Source organism: Canis lupus, chromosome 13, assembly GCF_011100685.1.
Source record: "Canis lupus familiaris isolate Mischka breed German Shepherd chromosome 13, alternate assembly UU_Cfam_GSD_1.0, whole genome shotgun sequence".
NCBI classification, from domain to species: Eukaryota; Metazoa; Chordata; class Mammalia; order Carnivora; family Canidae; genus Canis; species Canis lupus.
This window is the reverse complement of record NC_049234.1, coordinates 26971654-26992695: the sequence shown is the minus strand read 5'-3', so window position 1 is coordinate 26992695 and position 21042 is coordinate 26971654. Positions and strand designations below refer to the sequence as shown.

At 39.9% G+C, this 21042-nt stretch overlaps 2 long non-coding RNA genes across 23 annotated transcripts in view; one reads left to right on the top strand and one right to left on the bottom strand.

Moving 5' to 3' along the window:
- The window catches only part of LOC119864794, a 293914-nt gene that overhangs the window by 167352 nt on the left and 105520 nt on the right, over positions 1 to 21042 (top strand). The gene's annotated exons all lie outside the window — the stretch shown is intronic.
- LOC111098553 lies at positions 8464 to 20822 on the bottom strand. 4 transcript variants are annotated; one of them, XR_005368719.1, is made up of 7 exons: positions 20694 to 20822; positions 19903 to 20049; positions 18937 to 19004; positions 17122 to 17195; positions 11951 to 12059; positions 9367 to 9459; positions 8464 to 8812 (listed from the first exon to the last, which is right to left on the bottom strand). It is a non-coding gene; the product is annotated as an uncharacterized LOC111098553 (long non-coding RNA). The 4 variants fall into 4 exon arrangements; XR_005368718.1 differs by having other exon boundaries at positions 19903 to 20112; positions 20694 to 20791; XR_005368717.1 differs by lacking the exon at positions 19903 to 20049 and having other exon boundaries at positions 20694 to 20813.

The following is a 21042-nucleotide window of genomic DNA, read 5'->3' as shown; positions in this document are numbered from 1 at the left end:
TCCCCTCTGGGTACTTCTTGGAATCAGATTTTTAATTGCCTCTTTTGGTATCTGTCTCTTCCCTGGATGGTACAATAAAGACGTGGCTCATTTGTTATTGATTCCCCAGTGCCTCATGTTAAGACCTGTCCTATTTATTGATGGATCATTGTAATATTGGAAAATATTAGCTGACTAGTCCTGAGAGGCCAGAGACCAAAGATTTACTGTTTAAGGGCATATCATGTTACTTGATTCTTGATCATTTGAATGACATAATGCTCATTTAGGGTTAAAAGACTAAATGTCAGAGAGCTCTTTCTTGCTCAGCTGTGCTGGAAGAAGCATAGTCTGAGTAGCAATAGTTTGGGTCATTGTCTCCATTTAGACGATTGTCTCCTGACATCTGGCTCAGCACATGCATAGAATGATCTTTCCTCTTTGTGAAAATTTTGTAAGACTTAAGTGTTTGATTTAGTCACATTCTGGACTAGCTTCCTGACCTCAGTGGATGAAATGGGAGGAGAGAATTGAATCCATCAGCCCTAAAGGAAATGTGCCCAGTGAGACCAATCTTGTACCAGAATGGGCTGGCAGTTAAAGAAGTCTGTGTGTCCATGTGGTCACTGAATCAACCACTGGTCACTGAGTTCGGGTTAGGAAGACCATCTTAAAAGACCAAGACTGAGTTTACCGGTCATCACAACAGCCACAAACATTTGTTGGATTTCTTTCCAAGATTTTTGACCCCATGCAGAATTGGTCATTCCCATGTTCATGCCAGCACAGCATACAGCGCAGACAATGGCTGTGGTATTGTCACCGTGCCATGCAATTATCAAGGAATGTGTCTGTTTCTCTTTGAGGATAGCTTCTCCAGTTCTTCTTTATCCTTCTTGTGCATAGCACGGAGCATGGTACAAATTAAGTACTTGAATCACTAACTGTCATAGCATCGGATAGTCAGTTGTCTCATAAGGGTGAAATCGTGCCTGATTCTTTCTCTAGTACTATTAGGGTGTTATAGAACTCTGACAACTATAGTTGTACTGTATTTTTTTTTAAAGATTTATTTATTTATTTATGATAGACAGAGAGAGAGAGAGAGAGAGAGAGAGGCAGAGACACAGGAGGGAGAAGCAGGCTCCATGCCGAGAGCCCAAAGTGGGACTCGATCCCGGGACTCCAGGATCGCGCCCTGGGCCAAAGGCAGCCGCCAAACTGCTCAGCCACCCAGGGATCCCCTGTACTGTATTTTTATATGAATTAATAAATTCCCCTTCTCCATAAGCATGATAGTGTTACTGATAACACACTGTCTTCCAGACTAGGAGAGTTTAATTGTGCTCCTGTATCAGAGATGATCTTGGGACCAACTGGCATAGTTCTACTTGTTATTATTCTATCTCCTCAAAACCCCATTAGGGAACATATGTTATTACAAGTGACTCAACACAAAACACAAATTTATCGTGAAATTATGTGTCTCATCTAGCAAGTTCTAGTTGAGGCTGATAAAAATGGTTAGCAGTGAAATAAGGACTATCCAGGGTAGCAGAGTCAATGATCGGAACTCAGTGTGTTTGGTCCACTTGACCACAGCCAGGTCTGGAATCCGTGGGCCTCCTTTATAGGAGACATTGTCTTGGGTTGGTTGTGTCTCTTGGTTTTAGTGATCCCATTTTCTCAGAAACAAGAAAGATGTCTTTCAGCTCAGAGTTCCGTACTTGAGAGACAAGGAGCTTTAATTTCCCCATGGGAATCTGAGAATGTCAAAGAATGTCGTACCATGAATTCAGAGGAAGGAAAAGATCTTCCCACGTTTTTCACTCTGACTCTGTTTCCCAGAGGATGCACCCAGTTATTTTAGTGAGTCATAAAAAAATCCCTGGAGGTGCCATACTTCCCTGGGTTTAGTGTTTCCATTTAACAGCATTTTTTTTTTTTTGTCCTGGAGAAAATTAAGGTGTAGGGTGGTGGGGTGATGACTTAAAAAGAGGAGAGAGTTCCGGGACAAAAGTAATAATAGAAAAATGGAAAAAGACCTAGTCATGTGATCAGGACACTGAAACGATGAGACCTCAGGCAAATCATCTAACCTCCTAGAGCTGAGTTTGTTCAGTAAATTCTTAAAACTAAAAACATGACTTATTTCTCTAACGTCCAAGAATGAGAAATAAGAATGCTTTTTACTAAAATATGCATTATTTTATTTTTGTATCTATTTTAAATGATAACATTTTCTAAGATAGCCCAGACAGCACTAGTTCAACTACTCTGAGGCACATTTATCTTAATGGGTCCATGAACTCTGCCCAGGTAGAAAGAACCTTTTAGGATTATCAGTTTAGCTGAGTTTTCTTGATCTTGATGGTGATAAGTGGTCTTACCAAAGAGGTGTCTGAAAAGAGTATCAAAGACTGTATTTTTTTTTATGTTTTTTTTTATGTCTCCCCAAAATTCATGTGTTAAAATCCTAACCCTCAATGAGATGGCATTAGGGGGTGGACGACGTTGTAATAGTGGAGCCTCAGGGACTGGACTGGTACCCTTATAACAGAGACCTCAGAGAGCTTCCTCTCAGTTATCTGTCGTGTTAAGATACAGTTAAAAGATGGAACCAGGAAGTGGAGATCCTCACCAGACACCCAATGTGCCAGAATCTGTCAGCACCTTGACCTCAGATTCTCCAGCCTCCAGAACTATAAGAAATATATATCCATTGTTTATAAGCCACTAATCTATGTCCTTTGTTATAGTGGCCTGCACAGAGATAAGGAGCTGGTCCTACATCCTCCTGCCTCCTTCTCCATTCCAGATAGGCAACTACAAACCTTACCATTTTAATGGGTTCTATCATTCTTTCTTGTTGTCAGTTTTATCAAGCAAAGATTTTATTTTTATTTTATCAAGAGAACTCTTTAATCTTTGAGAATAGAGACTCTATATGTATATCTGTGCCTTGGTAGCTTCATTTGTCAGATTGAGCCAGCAATTCCTATCCTCCTTACCATAAAGGGAAGTTGTGAGGTCACATAGGAAGATGTTTTGAGAAATAAAGTAGTGATTTAATGTGAATTGTTTCTCTTTTGCCTTCTCTTTTAACATAGTACAGTAGTGGGCTACTATAAGGCATATAGTCATTAATTACAGAATGATTTAGGTGATTCAAATTTTTAAGATGACCTCTCAGTTAGATTGGAATGGCCAGTGATTCTCCACTGATGAACAAGGCTGATTGGTTCATTCGCTGCAAAGTTTAGAGAAGGAGAGCTGCATAATTGCATACTTCTTGCCCATGGATGAAACTAATGCTTTCTCTTAATTAAATTAATTCAAGCTTCTCTTGCATTATACAGACTAATGGACAACATTTTAGCTACAATAGATGGATAGCAGAGTTTCTCAACTTAGCACTACTAACATTTTGGACTATAAGTTCTTTGTTGTGGGGTCTGTCTTGTGCATTTTTTATTTTTGGCAACATCTGTGGCCTCTACCCATCAGGTGCCCATAGCAATTTCTCTCTTCAAGCTGTGAAAACCAAAAATGTCTGCAGATGGTGGTAAATCTGAAGGACAAAATTGCTCTTGATAGCCACTCTTTACCTTTAACCTTTAGTTAAAAGGATGAGTAAATGAATGGATGGATGGATGGATTAATTAATTAATTAAAGAGAGGAAATGAAAACAATTGACACAGTTGTTATACTTTATCAAACAGCCTCTCTTATAGTCTATGTTTTTTCATGCTATCACTTATAAATAAAAATAGAAAAAAAATGTCTATATGTATGCATCTTCCCATTTCTCCAGACAATGTTCTTGACCTACAATTTCAATGATCTCAATATCACTAATGATAGCACTGGATTATAAATAGAGATACTAGAGTAATATACTATTAGTACATCTAGTAGTAGATACTACAGTAATAAACCAACTATTTGTTGGTTGAGTGAGTCACTTGTGTAACAACTATGTATGGATCATCTACTGGGTACCAAGGTCTATCTTAGCAGTCTAGTGGATTTAGATACATGAATCACTACCTATAATATGAGGTAATACAGGACATACTGCTACAATAGAATTAAGGACTTGTTCCTATGAGAACACAGATTAACTTTGTCTTAGGGTGTGGGTGGTTTTGGAAGGATTCTCTGAGGAATATGAGAAGTATCCCACAATTAATTATTTGTAAAAGTTTTCCCAGCTGTGTGTACTTCCTAAACAATCAATCATTTGTTTATGTTATTCTATAATTCTTTTAAGTGCTCAGCCTTTTCTATTTAGTTAGTTGTCTTTGAGGATAGGAATGAGTTTTGCATGTTTGGGAAGTGGCAAGGAAACTGTTTGGAAAGCCTCGTGCTTGGTATGTCACATGCCATGACAATGAGCAGAACAAACACAAGCCCCGGCCCTACAGAAGTCACACTTCATAAAGTAAAATTCTAGGCTTTTGTTTTTCACTCCAAGTACATCCTTAGGTAAGCAACTTAATCTCTCTAAACCTCGGTTTCGGGGATCCCTGGGTGGCTCAGGTGATCCCTGGGTGGCTCAGTGGTTTAGCGCCTGCCTTTGGCCCAAGGCGCGATCCGGGAGTCCCACGTCAGGCTCCCGGCATGGAGCCTACTTCTCCCTCCTCCTGTGTCTCTGCCTCTCTCTCTCTCTGTCTATCATAAATAAATACATACATACATACATACATACATCTTAAAAAAAAAGATCTAAACCTCAGTTTCAAAAAATAAAATAAAATAAAATTAATTAAAATAAATAAATAAATAAATAAATAAATATTCATGAGAGACACGCAGAGACATTAGGCAGAGGGAGAAGCAGACTCTTTGCAGGGAGCCTGATGCGGGACTCAATCCCAGGACTTCAGGATCCTGAGCCAAAGGCAGATGCTCAACCATTGAGCCACCCGGGTGCCCCACAAACAAACAAACAAACAAACAAACAAACAAACAAACCTATGTTTCCCCAGGTGTAGAATTAGTAGGTAGGATGAGATGCTCTCAATTTGTCAGTGTCTGACTTTCTATTTTTCCACATTTCTTATATACCCTGTAAGCTTTAAATCACTAAGTTCTCAACAAAAGTAAACTGCTCTTTGGTATAAGGAAATAAAATATATGGAAAACATTCTGTTATAGACCAGGATTTCTAAGTAATGGTACTGCTTTCTTAGGAAAGACACCTTTGCCTGATTGAATGTATCCTTTGGAAAGCAAGGGAACTTAGAGAAAATAATTAAGGTATGTTAAGTGGCAGGTTCTGAAAATCCTTATTATGTGAGTGCTGCTGCTCACATCTGGGAGCATGACTTGAGACTTCCAAGATTTATTTCCTGTGTGGGATGTATAACTAAAAGTTCTTTATCCTGTAGATATGAACCAAAGATATCACCCTCATAGATGATTTATACCAAACCTATTTTGTTCTCCCCAGCATGTAAATTACTTCTTTCTCTGGTGACAACTTAATTGCCACTGATAGTAATATAATTTATCTGTAATAGTTATAAAGCATAGTTATAGTTCTTGACCTGGATGTCATATAAATTCTCAAGCTATTGCACATATAGCATCTCATTGTTCCTCCCAACAACAATATGATATAGGCTGGGTAGGGGTCATTATTCCCATTTTATAGATAGGAAACTGAAATCCAGAGCCATTCATTAATTCACCTGAGTTCTCACAGATAAGAAGTTGTGGAGGCATAATTCAGCTTCATTGTTTCTACACCAGTATTTAAAAGTGAACAAAAAGATTCAAACGAAAGGCAAGCCACAGGGTGAGAGAAATTTGCAATACATATGTTAACAAAGACACTACAGAATATGTTAGGAACTTTTATGGGTCAGCAAGTAAAAGACAACAGCAAAACATGGGCAAAAACTTGAATAGTAATTTCATAAAAAGAGTGTGTCCAAATGACCAATAAACTTATGATGGTTGTTCATCTTCATTAGTCATCAGGGAAATGAAAGTTAAGATCACAACACAATATCACTGTACATTTACCAAAATCATTCAAAAGACAGAACATATCAAAACATGTTGAACAATGGCAACACTAGTTAGTAGGAACTAACCAATAGGAACAATGGTAAGAATTACTGGGAACAAGGGCTAGTGAACATGTGGAACAATAAGAACTCTGTATACTGTGGGTGGGAGTGCACCCTGTTGCAGCTACTTGGGGAAACTGACAGTATTGAGCAATGACTCAGTAATTCTAGTCCTAGGTGTCCCAAAGAAAAGTGTGCGTATGTTAACAATCATGTAGAAGAATGTTTACAGCAGTACTATGTATCATCATCCAGACTGGGACGATCCAAATATTCCTCTTCAAGAGGGATGGATAAACAAATTGTGATATATTTACACAGTGGAATATTATACAATGAGAATGAAGAGTAACACTGTAGTTAACAACCTTGATTTATCTTATCAACGTGGAGTTTAAAGAAAGAAACACTGAGCAAGAGTTCCCATGGTGTTTCTTCTTGATGTTCTTGGTGTTAGAAATAAAGATAGTAGTTATTTTTGGGTGTGGTGACCAGACAAGAGTACAGGGGCTTCTGGGATGCTGATAATATTCAATTTTGTGATGTGGGTGCTAATTTATGTGAGTTTGATTAGTTCATGAAAATCCATTAAGCTGTATATTTGTGAGTTGTGTACTATTCTCTATGTATGCTATTATTCAGTAAAATTTAATAAATCCAGCAAATGAGCTGGAGTCATTAGGACACAATGAGTATCTGTATGCCAAGAAGAGGGATGACTTCATGCAAAATCACCAACACATTTGGGGTAGCTTATTTAAGAAAGTATCAGTGAGGAAATGAAGAAGAATGAAAGGGGGATGCATCCGTATGTGAATGGCCATCTGCTCACATCAAGAAAAAAAGCTTCTTGTGGGTTAAGTAAATTGCCGAAGGTCCAACAGGTCGTAAGTGGTTCAGCTGGAATTTCAATCAGTCTTTTTATTCTGTAGCTCATGCTTCTTCAACTACACCATCTCAGCAGGCAGTATTTTACTTCAGCCTCAAAACAGTGAAGAATAGGGAAAACAGAAGGAGGTAAGAGAGTAGACGTCATCAAGAAACAATTTTAAAAATTGGTTTAAAGTCTGCCTTTTACCTATAAGCTTTATGGGGGATGTAATTCCTTTTTTTTAAATGAGGATGTAATTCTTATGTGTTTTATTAGTTATTGTTTACCCAAGAAAAGTTTTCAATAGAAAAAAAGAAAGAAAGAAAGAAAGAAAGAAAGAAAGAAAGAAGAAAGGGAAAAAAGGAGGAAGGGAAAGAAGAAAGGGAGAGAAAGAGAACAGAAAAAAGAGGACAAGGAAATCAAAACAACGACGTGCCTAGAACAGCTTAGCAGAAAGTTGCCTCCTCCTCCCTCCCGTTCCCCCCTGTCTCCCCTTCCCCTAAGACAATGCCCCCCCTCCTCCACCTCCTCCCTCCGCCCTGAAGAAAGGGAAAAACAGACATCCCCTATCCCTGAAGCACTCAGAAAGGAAGAAAGAAAGAACAAAAAAGCAGACTTGGGAGGGATATTACACTTCATAAAACTAACAAAGTTTCTTGTGGTTTTTGATTTTCATATTCTAAGTTAAGAAGCAAATAGAAAAAAAAAAAAAGGAATGCGTCTGTATACCTCCCCCCTCCCACCGAGCACGCGTGTGCCTGCGTGCACACACAGGCACACACGCACACACACACCACGTAGTTGGCCTACAGCCTCCGAGATCCCAGTATCCCTAATTACAGCTTCCATCGCAGGCTACACAGAAGCACTGCTCATTCCAGCCCTGGCATGACTCCTGTTTAAACATACTTCCCAGAAATCTCAGGCAGCTTGCCATGGTAAGGAAACAATTGACGTCAGATCTTGAGCAGGGGAATCCGTGGAGGGTGGGGAGGAAGGCGGGGGCGAGTCGTTAAAGGTGGTGAGAGGGAGGCTTTTCATGGACGCTCCAGCTGATCACGATTTCCCTGATCCAGTGTCAGGACAAAGGGCTTATTATGCCTGCCTGGCCCACCGTGGCCTCAGCAGCTCTGTTCCCAAAGTCGATGGCTGCCTCAAGCTTCCTTTGGGGGACACCGAATGAGTCTGGCGACGATGCTAAAGAATTTTCCTCTCTTTTGCTGGCTCTCTTGATGGTTTGCCATCGTTAAAGTATTTCTTTTTATTAATTATGGATGGTCTTTAATGTTCCCTTTGGTTCATAGCCTGTCGTTGAAATGACCTCAGAAATTATTTAGTCAAACTTCTTCCCATTGCAGCATTTTTTTTTTTTTGTGTATGTGGCACAAAACCATTCTCCAGTCAATAAATATTTATTCACTGTGGCAGATATTGTTAGCATTCTACCTAGCGTTCAACGACTTTTCCTTTTCCCTTGCCCGTGGAAATTTATTTTTTTTTTTTTGAGGGAAGAATTATGTTCACACCCAAGCAATACATTTTTATTGGTGTAAGTCAATCATGATAATCCTATTCTCACTCTCTCAGCATTCTTGGAAGCCCTCGTATACCTTCTTTCTGGCCAAAGGGACCTAAGGAAAGGAAATTTCCCTGCAGAATTCCTGAAGAGGTTTTGATTTTCTGATGAAAAGAGACAGACACACTGCAATGCCCTTTCTCCTTCTGGCCTTGAAGGTGAATATGATAGTTGCCACCTTGTGACGGTGAGGATAATGACAAGAAAGCTATAGACATTATGGATTTCTTGAACAAGCACAAGTTAACCAATTAGCTGTAGATACATAGTCCTATAAAGAAAACTGTGGTCAGGCTTTCTGTTTCCTGCAAAAAAAAAAAAAAAATGCATTCAAGATATATTCTATTCCAGGGGTGCCTGGGTGGGTCAGTTGGTTGAGCATCTATCTGCCTTTGGCTCAGGTTGTGATCCTGGGGTTCTGGGATCAATGCCCACACTGGGTTCCCTGCTCAGAGGGGAGTCTGCTTCTCTCTCTCCTTCTCCCCTCCCCCTGCTCCAGCTGGTTTTCTCTCTCTCTCTCTCTCTCAAATAAATAAAATCTTAAAAAGATACACTCTATTCCAGTCACTGTGTTAGAGAAGGTATGTGGTAGACCTAGAGACGCACTGTACAGATCCCCCTTCAAGGAGGACTTGCTGCCCAGCAGTGAGGCTTGGGATCAGCAGACAATCTCCAGCTGCCAGCTCTTTTAGGGTCTATTTCATCTCTGGAGAACTCCCCCTCCTGAAAGCTCCCTGTGCCCCCACCCTGAGATCTCACCCTTCCTTGGGCAGTCTACATTTCATGACTAGATGAGGTAGGGACATAAAGATTGAATCATTTGGGGCCAACATGGGACCTACTGGCAGGCAATACTTACTCCAGAAATCCCCATCAGATTGGCTGAGAATTTGTTGAGCATTCATGGCCTTGAATTGCAGCAGCAAGGAAAAATGCTCCTAATGGGCAGAGTCTAGGGGTGTGAAAAGACAATTGACCAAGGTTAGAATATGTATGGAGATGTGGTCAGTAGCAAATGGCCTGGCAGGCTTGTCAATGATATGGAAAGAAAAAGATCGGAGGACCAGGAACAGAAGTTTGGGTTAGAGACATATGGATGAACATTTGGGAGTAGGCTCAGTGTACCTCTGTATCACAGGCAAACAGGTGCCTGAGAGTGTCTGTTATGGGAAAGGCACCAAATAGTCAAGCAGACAAAATGACTGGTCTCGTTCATGTCAGCCAGCCTCCATCATCAAGCTTCCCTGGGTTACCAGGACAGGCACATGAATGACATGGCCAAGGCAGTGGAGATTACACATGGGCTTTATGGTATGGACTCCCACTGACCAAGTCTGATTAGCTGCTGACATGGCATGGCATTGGGTGGTCTGACCAGCCAGCAGCAGAAATGAACCATGAACACCTGAGACAGCACCAAGCCTTGAGAAGACCAATTGGCCACTTGGTTGAAAGTTGCCTACAGGCTCTTTCCATTCTGTATGAGTCAATGCTTTTTTCTTACAGGAACAGAAACAATATTTTGAATTTGGATTTTCCTTTACTGCCTGTGGGATTTAAGTAATCACCTCTATTTGGAGGCTTACAGCAGGGTCTACCAGGATGGGATTCCCATACAATATTGCATCAGACCAGCAGACCCATTTTGTAGTAAAGGAAGCATGAGAATGTTTTATCCTGAATTGAGCAACAGTCAACTCTCCTAAAACCATACCTCTCAGACTTGTGATGCTGATTTTACAGTGTTTTACCAGTGTTGGTTCATAAATGAATACCAGGCGTTCCTGGCCTGGTCTTTCCATACTCTCTAGGGCAGGTTTCTGGATAAGGATAGAGATAGTTACTCCTGTATTAATAATAGGGCAATCATTGTCCTGCTCCTGCCATAGGAAAATTCTCTACCATTCTGTGCAATAATGCTTATCCAATTAGCATTAGGAAACATTTGGGGATTTAAGATTAGGACTTGGAAAATTGATTAGATTTATTGATATAATTTATCAGTCATAAAGAAAGCTCCTACATGAGTTCTGTGCACATTTGTTTTACCATGAATGTACTAGTGGTGGTGGATGATAATGAAAAAATAAGCGCAGGGCCTCTGGAGACATGACTTAAAAATCATATGTAGTGACTCTGACATTTCTTCACATTTGATGTTTTGTTTTTAAAATTTATGCAAATTTGCCTTTTGTTTCACAGTGAAGCCATTTCTGTCCTATTAGAAAACAACCCATCTCCAAGTCTTCATAAAATTAATGTTCTAGAAAGATGTGCCCTATTTACCCTTTGTCATCGCTTCTCCGCCTTTTGGCTAAGATCAAGCGTAGCATATTTACCCTTTGTCTTCACTTTTCCCCGCATACCAACATATCTCCTCGGTGAACCCTTGGATTCATTGAAATTGCTCAGAAACAGAACGAGGATGAAAGGAAGAGGAATACAGAGGACCAATTCCTGGAGAGCACCTGTTCAAATAGAGGACCGAGGAAGAGAAGCCATGAAGGGAAACAGGAAGGCACAGTCTTAGAGATAGAAATGAAAGAGTCCTGGAAACTGAGGAAGGACAGTGTCTGTTGAGGACCCAAACCCCTTGTGAACTTTGTTTTTGTTTTTTAAGGTTTTATTTATTTACTGGACACAGAGAGAGAGAGAAGCACAAGCAGAGGGAACAACGGGCAGAGGGAGAAGCAGACTCCCCGCTGAGTAGGGAGCCCAATGTGGGACTCAATCCCAGGACTGCGGGATCACAACCTGAGCTGAAGGCAGATGGTCAACCGACTGAGCCACCCAGGTGCCCCACCTTGTGAACTTAAAAAAAAAAGTTCCTGTTCTATGGAAATAAACAATACAGTGGGTTAAAGAGTGAGTGGAAAGATTGGTAGGTTGGACTAAAATTCAAAACTTCTTGATAATAAGGATCAACAAGGTATGGATAGTAAAGAGATGAATGTGAGAAAGGATGAAGCAAAAGTTAGAGGGGTGAGACAGAGGGAGCCACAGAGGTGCGGAATGGCGAGAAAGAGAGGAGCAAAAGAATGTACTTCTCCATGGTTTAAAAAAATAGATTTTAAGGGACAAATGCAAAAGAAAAATATTGGCAGCCCATATTCAAAAGTTTCAAAATCGGTAATGTGGAGTTTCAACACATAAATAAAGGAAAGAAATTGGGTTGCCCTTTTGATTTCTTATGATAAGTGGTAGGTAAATTGTTGAATGAGTGCTTTAAACAGGTATTAAAAAGACAGAAGCATTCCCAACATGCTGTTCGCACTGCAGAACCTCACATAGATATAGGGCCCCCACAGGCCGGGCTGGTGCCTTTCAGTACTCTGGCTTTCCAGTCCATCAATAATCAATTACAGTCTTAATAACTAACCAATATCATCAGGTACTGAATATTAAGCCAGATTCCCATTTCAAGAGTTTTTGTCTGTTATCACCTTTCTTCCTTGTGGGAAGTTCCCAAGGAAAGTCCAGTCAACATCAAGAGCTTGCTTACTGAACAGAGGGAGTAGACTCACAACCTCTTCTCAAGGCTGTTTTGGGAACCTGTGTAGAGAAGTTGAAAGAGTCTATGGTCATACCACCCTGAAAGTGTTTGACCTCGTCTGATCTCAGAAGCTAAGCAGGGTCAGGCCTGGTTAGTACTTGGATGGGACAGAAGTTGAAAAAAACCCATGTTTGGGGGGAATAGGAAGATCAGGATTTGATCCTCAGTTTTGGCAGTAATTGAGCAATTGCCTTTTTTTTTTTTAGATGTTATTTATTTATTCATAAGAGACACACAGAGAGAGAGGCAGAGACACAGGCAGAGGGAGAAGCAGGCTCCCTGCAGGGAGCCTGATGCAGTACGCAATCCCAGGTCCCTGGGATCACAACCTGAACTTAAGGCAGACTCTCAACCACTGGGCCACCCAGGCGTCCCTGAGTGATTGTCTTACTCTCTCTAGACCTCAGTGTTTTATTCCATTACAAAGGGGTAATGGTTTTAAGGATAGTTGTGGGGGATTAAGTGGGATTTCCTGGCACTCCAAATGTGGGAGTCCCCATCTCTGGGACCTAAAACGCCTGAAACTGGGCAATCAGAGCTCCTGCTTCTTCCTTGTATGAAGCTTCCTTGTATGAAGGTATTGACCTTGAGCCAATTTTCATGTCTGCGCAAACCGCATGGATCTGTTAACCTATCTTCCCTCAGAACGTCCGGTTTCAGTTCAATACATGAACCAACTAGAGATTGGAGGATGCACAGCTACTCCTGGGTGATTTCCAGGTTTCCTCAGGAACACATTTGCATGTCATGTCTTAGGAAGGGCTGCTTCTGTAAAGGACTGGTCATTACTCCTAGATTGAGTTTGGTCTCTGCTAGATGCCCTACCTCACCTTTTTCCAAATTTTGAACGACTCATAATTTATTCAACGCCTTATTTTATTTATTTCTTTTTTGTTTTCAAAAAAATTATTTTATAATACCAATGATGTGCCAAGCACTATGTTGAGGGGTGGGGATACAAATCTTAATAAGATCTGGTTTCTGGAGATGAAGTGTCAGGAATATAGACATTTCATTAAAATAAAAATGTGATCAGTGTTAAGACAAATATTTTTGTGCTATTCTCTCTGAATTGCAGTATCTCCTTGAGATACTGTTGAGAGGGAGCCCAATTTCCTATTATCACATCTCTAAGAGGAGACTTCCGCTCCCCGAAATTGGAACAGGGACATTTTTGGCCATGTGAGCCACCAACCTCCCAAAAGAAGCACCTATTCTGAATGTGGAGTTTGTACAGAGCTTATGTTTTTTTTTCCCCTCCTTTTTCTCCTTGTTAGAGAGGGCCTACAACTGTCCAGTTCCTACAGGGAAAAAAGTTTAATCTGATGGAGGCTGTGGTGGTGGAGTAGTTGGCAGCCTTATTCTGACAAAAGGTTAAATCACTTCCTCTAATTCAGCTTCAAAAGCAATAAATCCTTGTTTTGTCTTCACTCATCTGATCCCCTTGTTGATTATTCTTTTCTGCAATTAATGCATGCATTATTCTCTGTGTGTTAAGTAGTTTGTGTTTGTTTCTCATGTTATTCAAATATCCTACATCCTTGTTGATTGGAGTCTACTTATTTTATCAGAACTTGAGTGAAGTATACATTCATGTCTATTTCTCCTTAGTTCTGTTAATAATTTCTGTATATATTTTGAAGCTATGTTATTAGGTGGTTGCAAATTTGGAAGTGGTACATTTTCTCATAGGTAGATTTTTTTTTATTATAAAAATTGTACCTTTTTAAATCTGTAGTAAGTTTCTTGCTTTAGAATTACTGTGTTGGATACTCAGATATATCCAACTTATTCTGTTAATGTTCACACTGTATAAATTTTCTTACCTTTACTTTCAAACTTCTACATCCTTGTATTTAGGGTATGTCTCTTTAAGAAGCTTATGCTGGTTTATTTTTAATCTCTGCTGTTAACCTTTGTTCTTTTAATTGGAATATTTAGTCTATTTACATTTAAAGTAATTACTTATACATTTTTATTTATGTGTACTATTTCACTATTTCTATTTTACTCACCTTTTCAGGTTTTTTTGCCTTCACTTGGAGTAATTATTTTTAATTTTTTTCATTTTCCTCTTATTAGCTATATGTTCTTTCACTATGTTTTCTGTTATTAAACAGAATTCAACTGCATTTCCTTTCTCCCACCTTATTATCTATTGTCACGTCTTTGAATTCTACATATACTTTCTATTCTGTGAGCCATTATTTCTGCTTGTATACTCAATATTCATTTAGGTTTACACATGTTTATCCTTTCAGGTGCTTATTACATCCAGATTTTCCGAGCTCGCACAATTTTCCTTCTGCCTGAAGACCTCCCTTTTAGGGTAGGGCCAAACATGGGAAGTTTTTTTAAAAAATATCTTTATATTTCACCTTTATTCTTAAATGATATTTTTACTGAGTATAGAATTCTAGGTTAGTAGTTATTTTGTTCAACATTTTGAATAATTTCAGTTTTTTCTGTTTTCCATCCTTTCTTTTATGTGGTCCACCTTCACTATTGTTATTGATGCTCATTTGAAAGATCCGTCTATCTATCTATCTATCTATCTATCTATCTATCTATCTATCTATCATCTATCTATCATCTATTTATCTATCCATCTGAAATCACCTATCTATCATCTATCATCTCAGCTGCTTTCACAATTTTTCTTTTTTTCAGTTTTGACAGCTTCTGGATAATTGTACCTTCAAATATCATTCTCCATTTTTTCTCTCTCTCCACTATTTCTGGGACTTCAAGGCATGTATGTTGGACCCTTTGGCTGTCTCCTGAGCCCTGTAGACTCTTTTCCACATCCCACATCTCCTCTTCCTTTTTGTGTGTGTTTAAGTATCAACTTTGTTTGTTTGTTTGTTTGTTTGTTTGTTTATTTATTTATTTATTTATTTATTTATTTATTTATTTATTTTACCAATCTATCTTCTAACTCAACATTTATCTCATGAACATTATTGGCTATACTATTAAACACGTGTATGGAATTCTAAAATTTCAATTATCTTCTTTTTCAGTTTCAGAGTTTCCTTTGTTTAACAGTTTCTAATTTTCTGCTAAAATTCTACATCTTAGCATCTGATTTCTTTCATTTCAGGCATAATTATTTTGAAGTCTCAGTGTCATAACTTCTATATCTGCATCTCTTGCAAGTCTGATTTTTTTGTAATCTTACCTCTTCATATGCCTTATAACTTCTTTATTGGTCATAGGATGCCCCATATGAATGTTACCTTCCTCCAAAGAGGATTGAGTTAGATTCTTACAAGCACTTTGGATAAGGACAGGTCTCCTAAATTTAGTTTGATATTAAATTGAACCTGTTGGTTCATCTCTAAATTGTAGTGCTTCTTGTGTCCCAATAACTGGAAGTGGAAGTGTTACATCCTATTTTCATGTGTCAGTTTGAAGTGAACTGAGAGTGAAAGAGCCACAACTACTTGTCACTCTTAAACAGCCAACACAAAAGACATGGTCCAACAAATGCATGGTTTATTTTTGGGTGCAAGACTGTTTCTGACTGTTGTGTCATGAGCTTTAGTCAGTTTAAGTTTTAGAGCCTAAAATGAACTTAAATCAGGTACGGCCCTCATAGAGCAAGTTTGCCTCATGTAAACATATCGAGCTTTGAAGCATTGGTGGGTTTAAGACTTATTATTCTCTTTGTAGGCAAGAACACAAAGACAGCTAACTTACAAATAGTACTAAGAATATGATTCTATCCTTTAAATTTTAAATAATAGGTACCAGTAAATATTACCAGATCATTTACTCCAGATTTTGATTCTCTTTATGTCATTTTATTTCATCTCTCTCTCCTTCAATCCATCCATCCATCCGTGTTACTACCTCTCATTTTGGGGTGAGGGACAAACATGTGCCTCCTCACCCATGGTAAGGGTGAAGGGTGAGGGTACAAAACCCTATTACTCTGAACATTTGAACTCTCCTACCATCTTTCACTTCAACCCTTTTATATCCTCAAGTGAGACTTCCCACGCTCTTTTTTTTTTTTTTTTTTTTTTGGTTTGTTTCTAGGTTTACAATATGCTTACAAGAGTACTTTGGAAAAATACATAATTAATGTTAAAAATACAATCTATGAGGTTAGGCTTATTGAATAGTTGTAATTTGATTTTCTCTAGCTTTTTCTTTTTTCCCAAATGTTGAGTGATAAATGTATTTACCTGCTACCTGAACAATAACAAATGTTGTTACTTTTATAACAGAATTTGTCCTTTTTTTAAGTGAAGTTAAAATATATTACCTTCAAATATGTCTTGAAAGTCTGTTTAATGATTTTAATTAATTGCCTGAAATATAATTAATATTAAAATTATTTTATCTTTAAAATAAATAAGCAATCAGTCCTCTTCCTCACCACTTCTTAGTCTTCTTATGGTGCCTTGGGAGTAAAATGCTATGGTTTCTATCCAATATCACATTGAAATCAGATTGGAAATCTTTTAAAGATCCACTGAAGTAATTGTAAAATGTATCACTTTAGGCATCTTTAAGATAGGCAGAACTTGAATCTTTCAAGTGAAGTCCCTAAATAATGTCCACTTGTTTCAGCCCTGCTTCTTCTTCAGGTTGGATGGAATACCATGGAAATTCACTGAAGGCCACTACCCAGGAGACTCAAGGGAATTGTTAAAAAGGAGAACTATCCAAACATTGTCCTTTCCCTTTGCAGCCTAAGCAGGAAAGAAAACTCATAGGCAAAGTAATAATAGATGAACACTCTAAGAAGAATATTGTCTGGACTAAGGAGCTATGGTTGTGGCTCCTTGTCCAATAACCCAAGGTTTATGGGGTTCAGGTCCAGAAAAATGGACTTCTGCCACTGAAGGCTCATTAGGGCTGATGCTGTCATGGTGCTAGAAGGGAAACCTTATGTTCATTTCAGATCTGCCAACTGTCCAGCTGCCATCCCCATCAGCAATGGCAAGAATTCTCTGAACTTGGACTAGAGAAAACACAGTGAGAGCCAGGCTAGTCAATGAGCTTAATCATGGGAATGCTAATAATAGCAGACCTTTATTGAGCACTTACCATGAGACAGTCCTGCTGAGAGCAGTCTGTGTGTATTATCCCATTTACTCCTCACAACTGTAATGAAGTTGCTGCTGTTGTGATGAATGATTTGCATGTAAGAAATGAGGCTCAGAGAGGTTAAACAGTTTGCCTATGATCGCTCAGTCAGAAAATGGTAGAGGTGGGCTTTGCACTCAGGTCTAATGCTGGTTCCCCGGATTCCATCCCTTGGCTTTCCCACCTATCAAGTCCAGTCTCTCAGCAAGACACTCTGGTCCTCCAGGATGTGGCTCAGAGCCTCCTTGCCCTCTTTTCCACCAGGGCCTTCCCTCTCTAATCACCCCATGCCTCTTTCTTCTGGCCCTACAAGTTCAGGCCGCACTCCCAGAGCATATCTGGCACTTCTAAGAGTCTTTGCTTTTGCCCATCACCTGTGCTTCAAAGATACTTCCCCTTCTTCCCTGCCAAACCAACTCTATCATCCATTAGTACCCTGGCCAATGTCACTTCTTGTATGGATCCTCTCCCAGCTTCCTCTTCTTAACTCTTGGCCTCCTTAAATCTGTTCCCTCAATACCAAATTCATGTTTTAGCACAGAGGTCAGTAACCTATGGTCTTTTTTTTTAAATATTATTATTTTTTTAAGATTTCATATATTTATTCATGAAAGACACAGAGGAGAGAGAGAGGCAGAGACACAGGCAGAGGGAGAAGCAAGCTCCATGCAGGGAGCCCGATGTGGGACTCAATCCTGGGACTCTAGGATCACGCCCTTGGCCAAAGGCAGGTGCTAAACTACTGAGCCCTGGGATTCCCAGCCCCCTATGGTCTATAGGTCAAATCTGGCTCACTGTCTGGTTTCATAGATCCTAGAAGCTAAGAATTGCTTTTATATTTTTTAATTTAAATTTCTGGAGGAAAAAAAAGAATAGTACTTTGTGACACATGAAAATTATTCAGAGTACAAATTTCAGTGGGCATAAATAAAGTCATATTGATATATAGGCATATTTATTGGTGGAAATACTATCTATGGCTGCCTTGGCACTACAACAGCAGAGTGAGTAGTTGCAACAAAGACATAGGGCCCAGTGTCTAAAGTAGTTGCTATCTGGCTCTTTATAGAGAAACAATTTGCTAACTCCTGCATCTGAGTCCTATAAAGTGGTATTTCAATATAATGGGCACCTGTATGTTCCTGATTTTCATATCAGTGTGCCCAGCATGTGATCTTATTCTAAGTAGACAATAATTTAATGAGCATATGGATGAAAATTGAATATAAAGAAAATACTACACATGGAGTCCATGTCACTTCTGTCACTGCTATTTCAAAGTAGAATAATTTGACAAGCATTTTTCACAAAGGGATAGCACAGTCATTCACAGCTGGCAATAGCAAACTCATTATCATTTATAGACTAGAAGGGTCTAGAAGTGGGAGTAGTTTCAGGATTCCAGAAAGAGAAAATCATGTAGAGTTGGCTGCTTTGAGAATACCTCTAGTCTTCTGTAGAGATGCATGGCAAGCTGATGGGAACCTCTCAAGTAAGGAACCAAGAAAATAGATGCCCTGGCCTCCTCCTGCCCCTTTTTCCCATTCTTGCTTGATATCTCTCTCTCTCTCTCTCTCTTAAGATTTTTTAATGTATTTATTTGAGAGAGAGAAAGTATAAGCTCACAGAGGGAGAGGAAGAAGCAGACTCCCTGCTGAGCAGAGAGCACGACATGGGGCTCAGGCCCAGGATGCTAGGGTCATGACCTGAGCCGAAGGCAGGCACTTAACTGAGCTACCCAGGCGACCCTCCACTCAGTCTGTTAGCAGAGCTCACCAAGGCACTGGAGCTGTCAGTGTCATGCATGGAGGCTGGTTCCTAGAAAAGGAGGCTGAAGATAGTACCTGAAGAGGCAAGGGGAAGATACCCAACAAGTCACATCTTTAGGCTTCAATTTCTTCACTTATAAAATGATCAAGTTGGATTATAAAATTTATAATGATCATAAAAACAAGAGTCATAGAAGATGTTGTCGAGGCCTTATTGTGAACCATACATTCACTTTGTCAAACAGCCTTCAGAATAAATACCATCCCCTTACACAACGGAAAAACCTGAGGCCCAGGCTGATACCGTAGATTACTTGTTCACACAGCCAGTCATTTGCCCCCTTGGAAGCTATACTTTTCCTGAAGTCCCTCCCTCATTTTTACCTACCAGAAACCCAATCTGGTTGTACTGGTTGTGGCACTAGCTGCTTGGGGCTTCAGATGTCTTTCAAGTTAAACTCAACTAGTCAGCCTTGGCTTACCTGTCAGCTCTTCTGGATTCACTACAGTCACACAGCCTTCCCCCTTCTCATATCCAGTTTCCAGTGGATACCAGTTTCAGGCACAGTCTCCCCTATGTCTCCGGTGAAGGCAGAACTGCCAAGGAAACGTGGCCCCCCATCCCCTAACCTCTTTCCTGTTACTGTCATAATATAAGCCTTGGGCAGGAGTCCTAGTAACAGAGACCTCATCAATAAAATTAGTCTGATGACAGATAGACCAGTGTTTTCCAAGAAACATGCTGAAGGCTGAACATTATAGGTCTGAGCTCTGGTATGTTTATTTATTTATTCTGAGCAATTTGCTCAACACTGGAACCCTTGTACATCATAGCATGGATATGATTTCTTAATTATTCATGCCATTAATAATTGACACCATTAATAACACTGTAATACCATTAATAATTGAGTACATAAAATGGAATTCTCTGGAATTAATTTATTATCATTAATTTTCTGTGCTAGCTTACCAGAGCTCATTAGAATGGTGGTCAGGGTCTGTGCATCAAATTATTTAACTAGTCATCTTCAGGACTTAAAGGCCAAAGAATTGTAGAATTCACTCCAACCACTTCCTTGGATTACCATGAACAGCCCCTCGTTTGTCTTTTATCCCTCTAGGAAAGGGAGGGGGGAAAGCTTCTTGTGAACACCTCCACAGAATTCAGTGTGTATCCCTGCTGGTTTATAAAATAGGACTAATGAAGAGGAGGGAAGCAGGCTGCCCATGGGGCTACAAAGCCCTCAGCAAACCCATCCTGGGGGCTACCAATCCTCCCAAGTCAGGTCCAGGGCTCACCCCTTTCCTGCCATAGACCCCAAGGGCTGTGACTGCCCCCCTTCACCAATTAAACTTTTGGCCTCCTACTTGCTCCTCCATGATCTGTCTTCCTTAAAGCGACCAAAGAAAAATGTATTCCTGTCTTCCCATCTCATCTTGATGCTATCCCTGAAGACAAACTTGTTGACCCTTTTAAGAGTTTCAGAGCCTACATGGATCATGACTAATTCTTTGATTTTACGGAGCTCTGGTCCTTATGTGAAGCACTGCAATTCATTGAGCCTAATGTATCTACAAAATGGTATAACACCTAAGGTGAAGGTAAGAGGGTAGCCATGGAGAAACACTGCCCCAGAGGCCCCATTCTAAAAAAAAGGACCTGATGCCCAGGTGAAGGGGAGGGCCAGCAAATGGCCTCCAGTCGTCACCATGGTCAGGGTCTACTGGGGGGAGCTGCCGGGTCTGAGGGCGCAGCCTTACCATGTAGGATGACCAACTCATTTGGTTTGCCTGGAACTTTCTTGGCACTAAAAGTCCCGCAGCCCAGGATTGGTCTCTGCGCTCAAGTCTGACTCCATGGGCATGTCTTTAACAGCAGACACATTCACCCTAAGCATCTGGCAAGGCCAGTCCTTTGTGAAGTTTTGGGTGCATCCTCTGGAACAATGGACCACCGTGATTCTGCTCTTTCTCCCCTCCCCCACACCAGCCGGGCTGAGTACAGCTGCCCTCAAAGCCTACTGGGATCTTCTGACAAGAAAATTAATGTGATATATTCCTCCCATGAACTCCCAGAACACTCCATAACTTTCTAATGGTGCTCTCCACA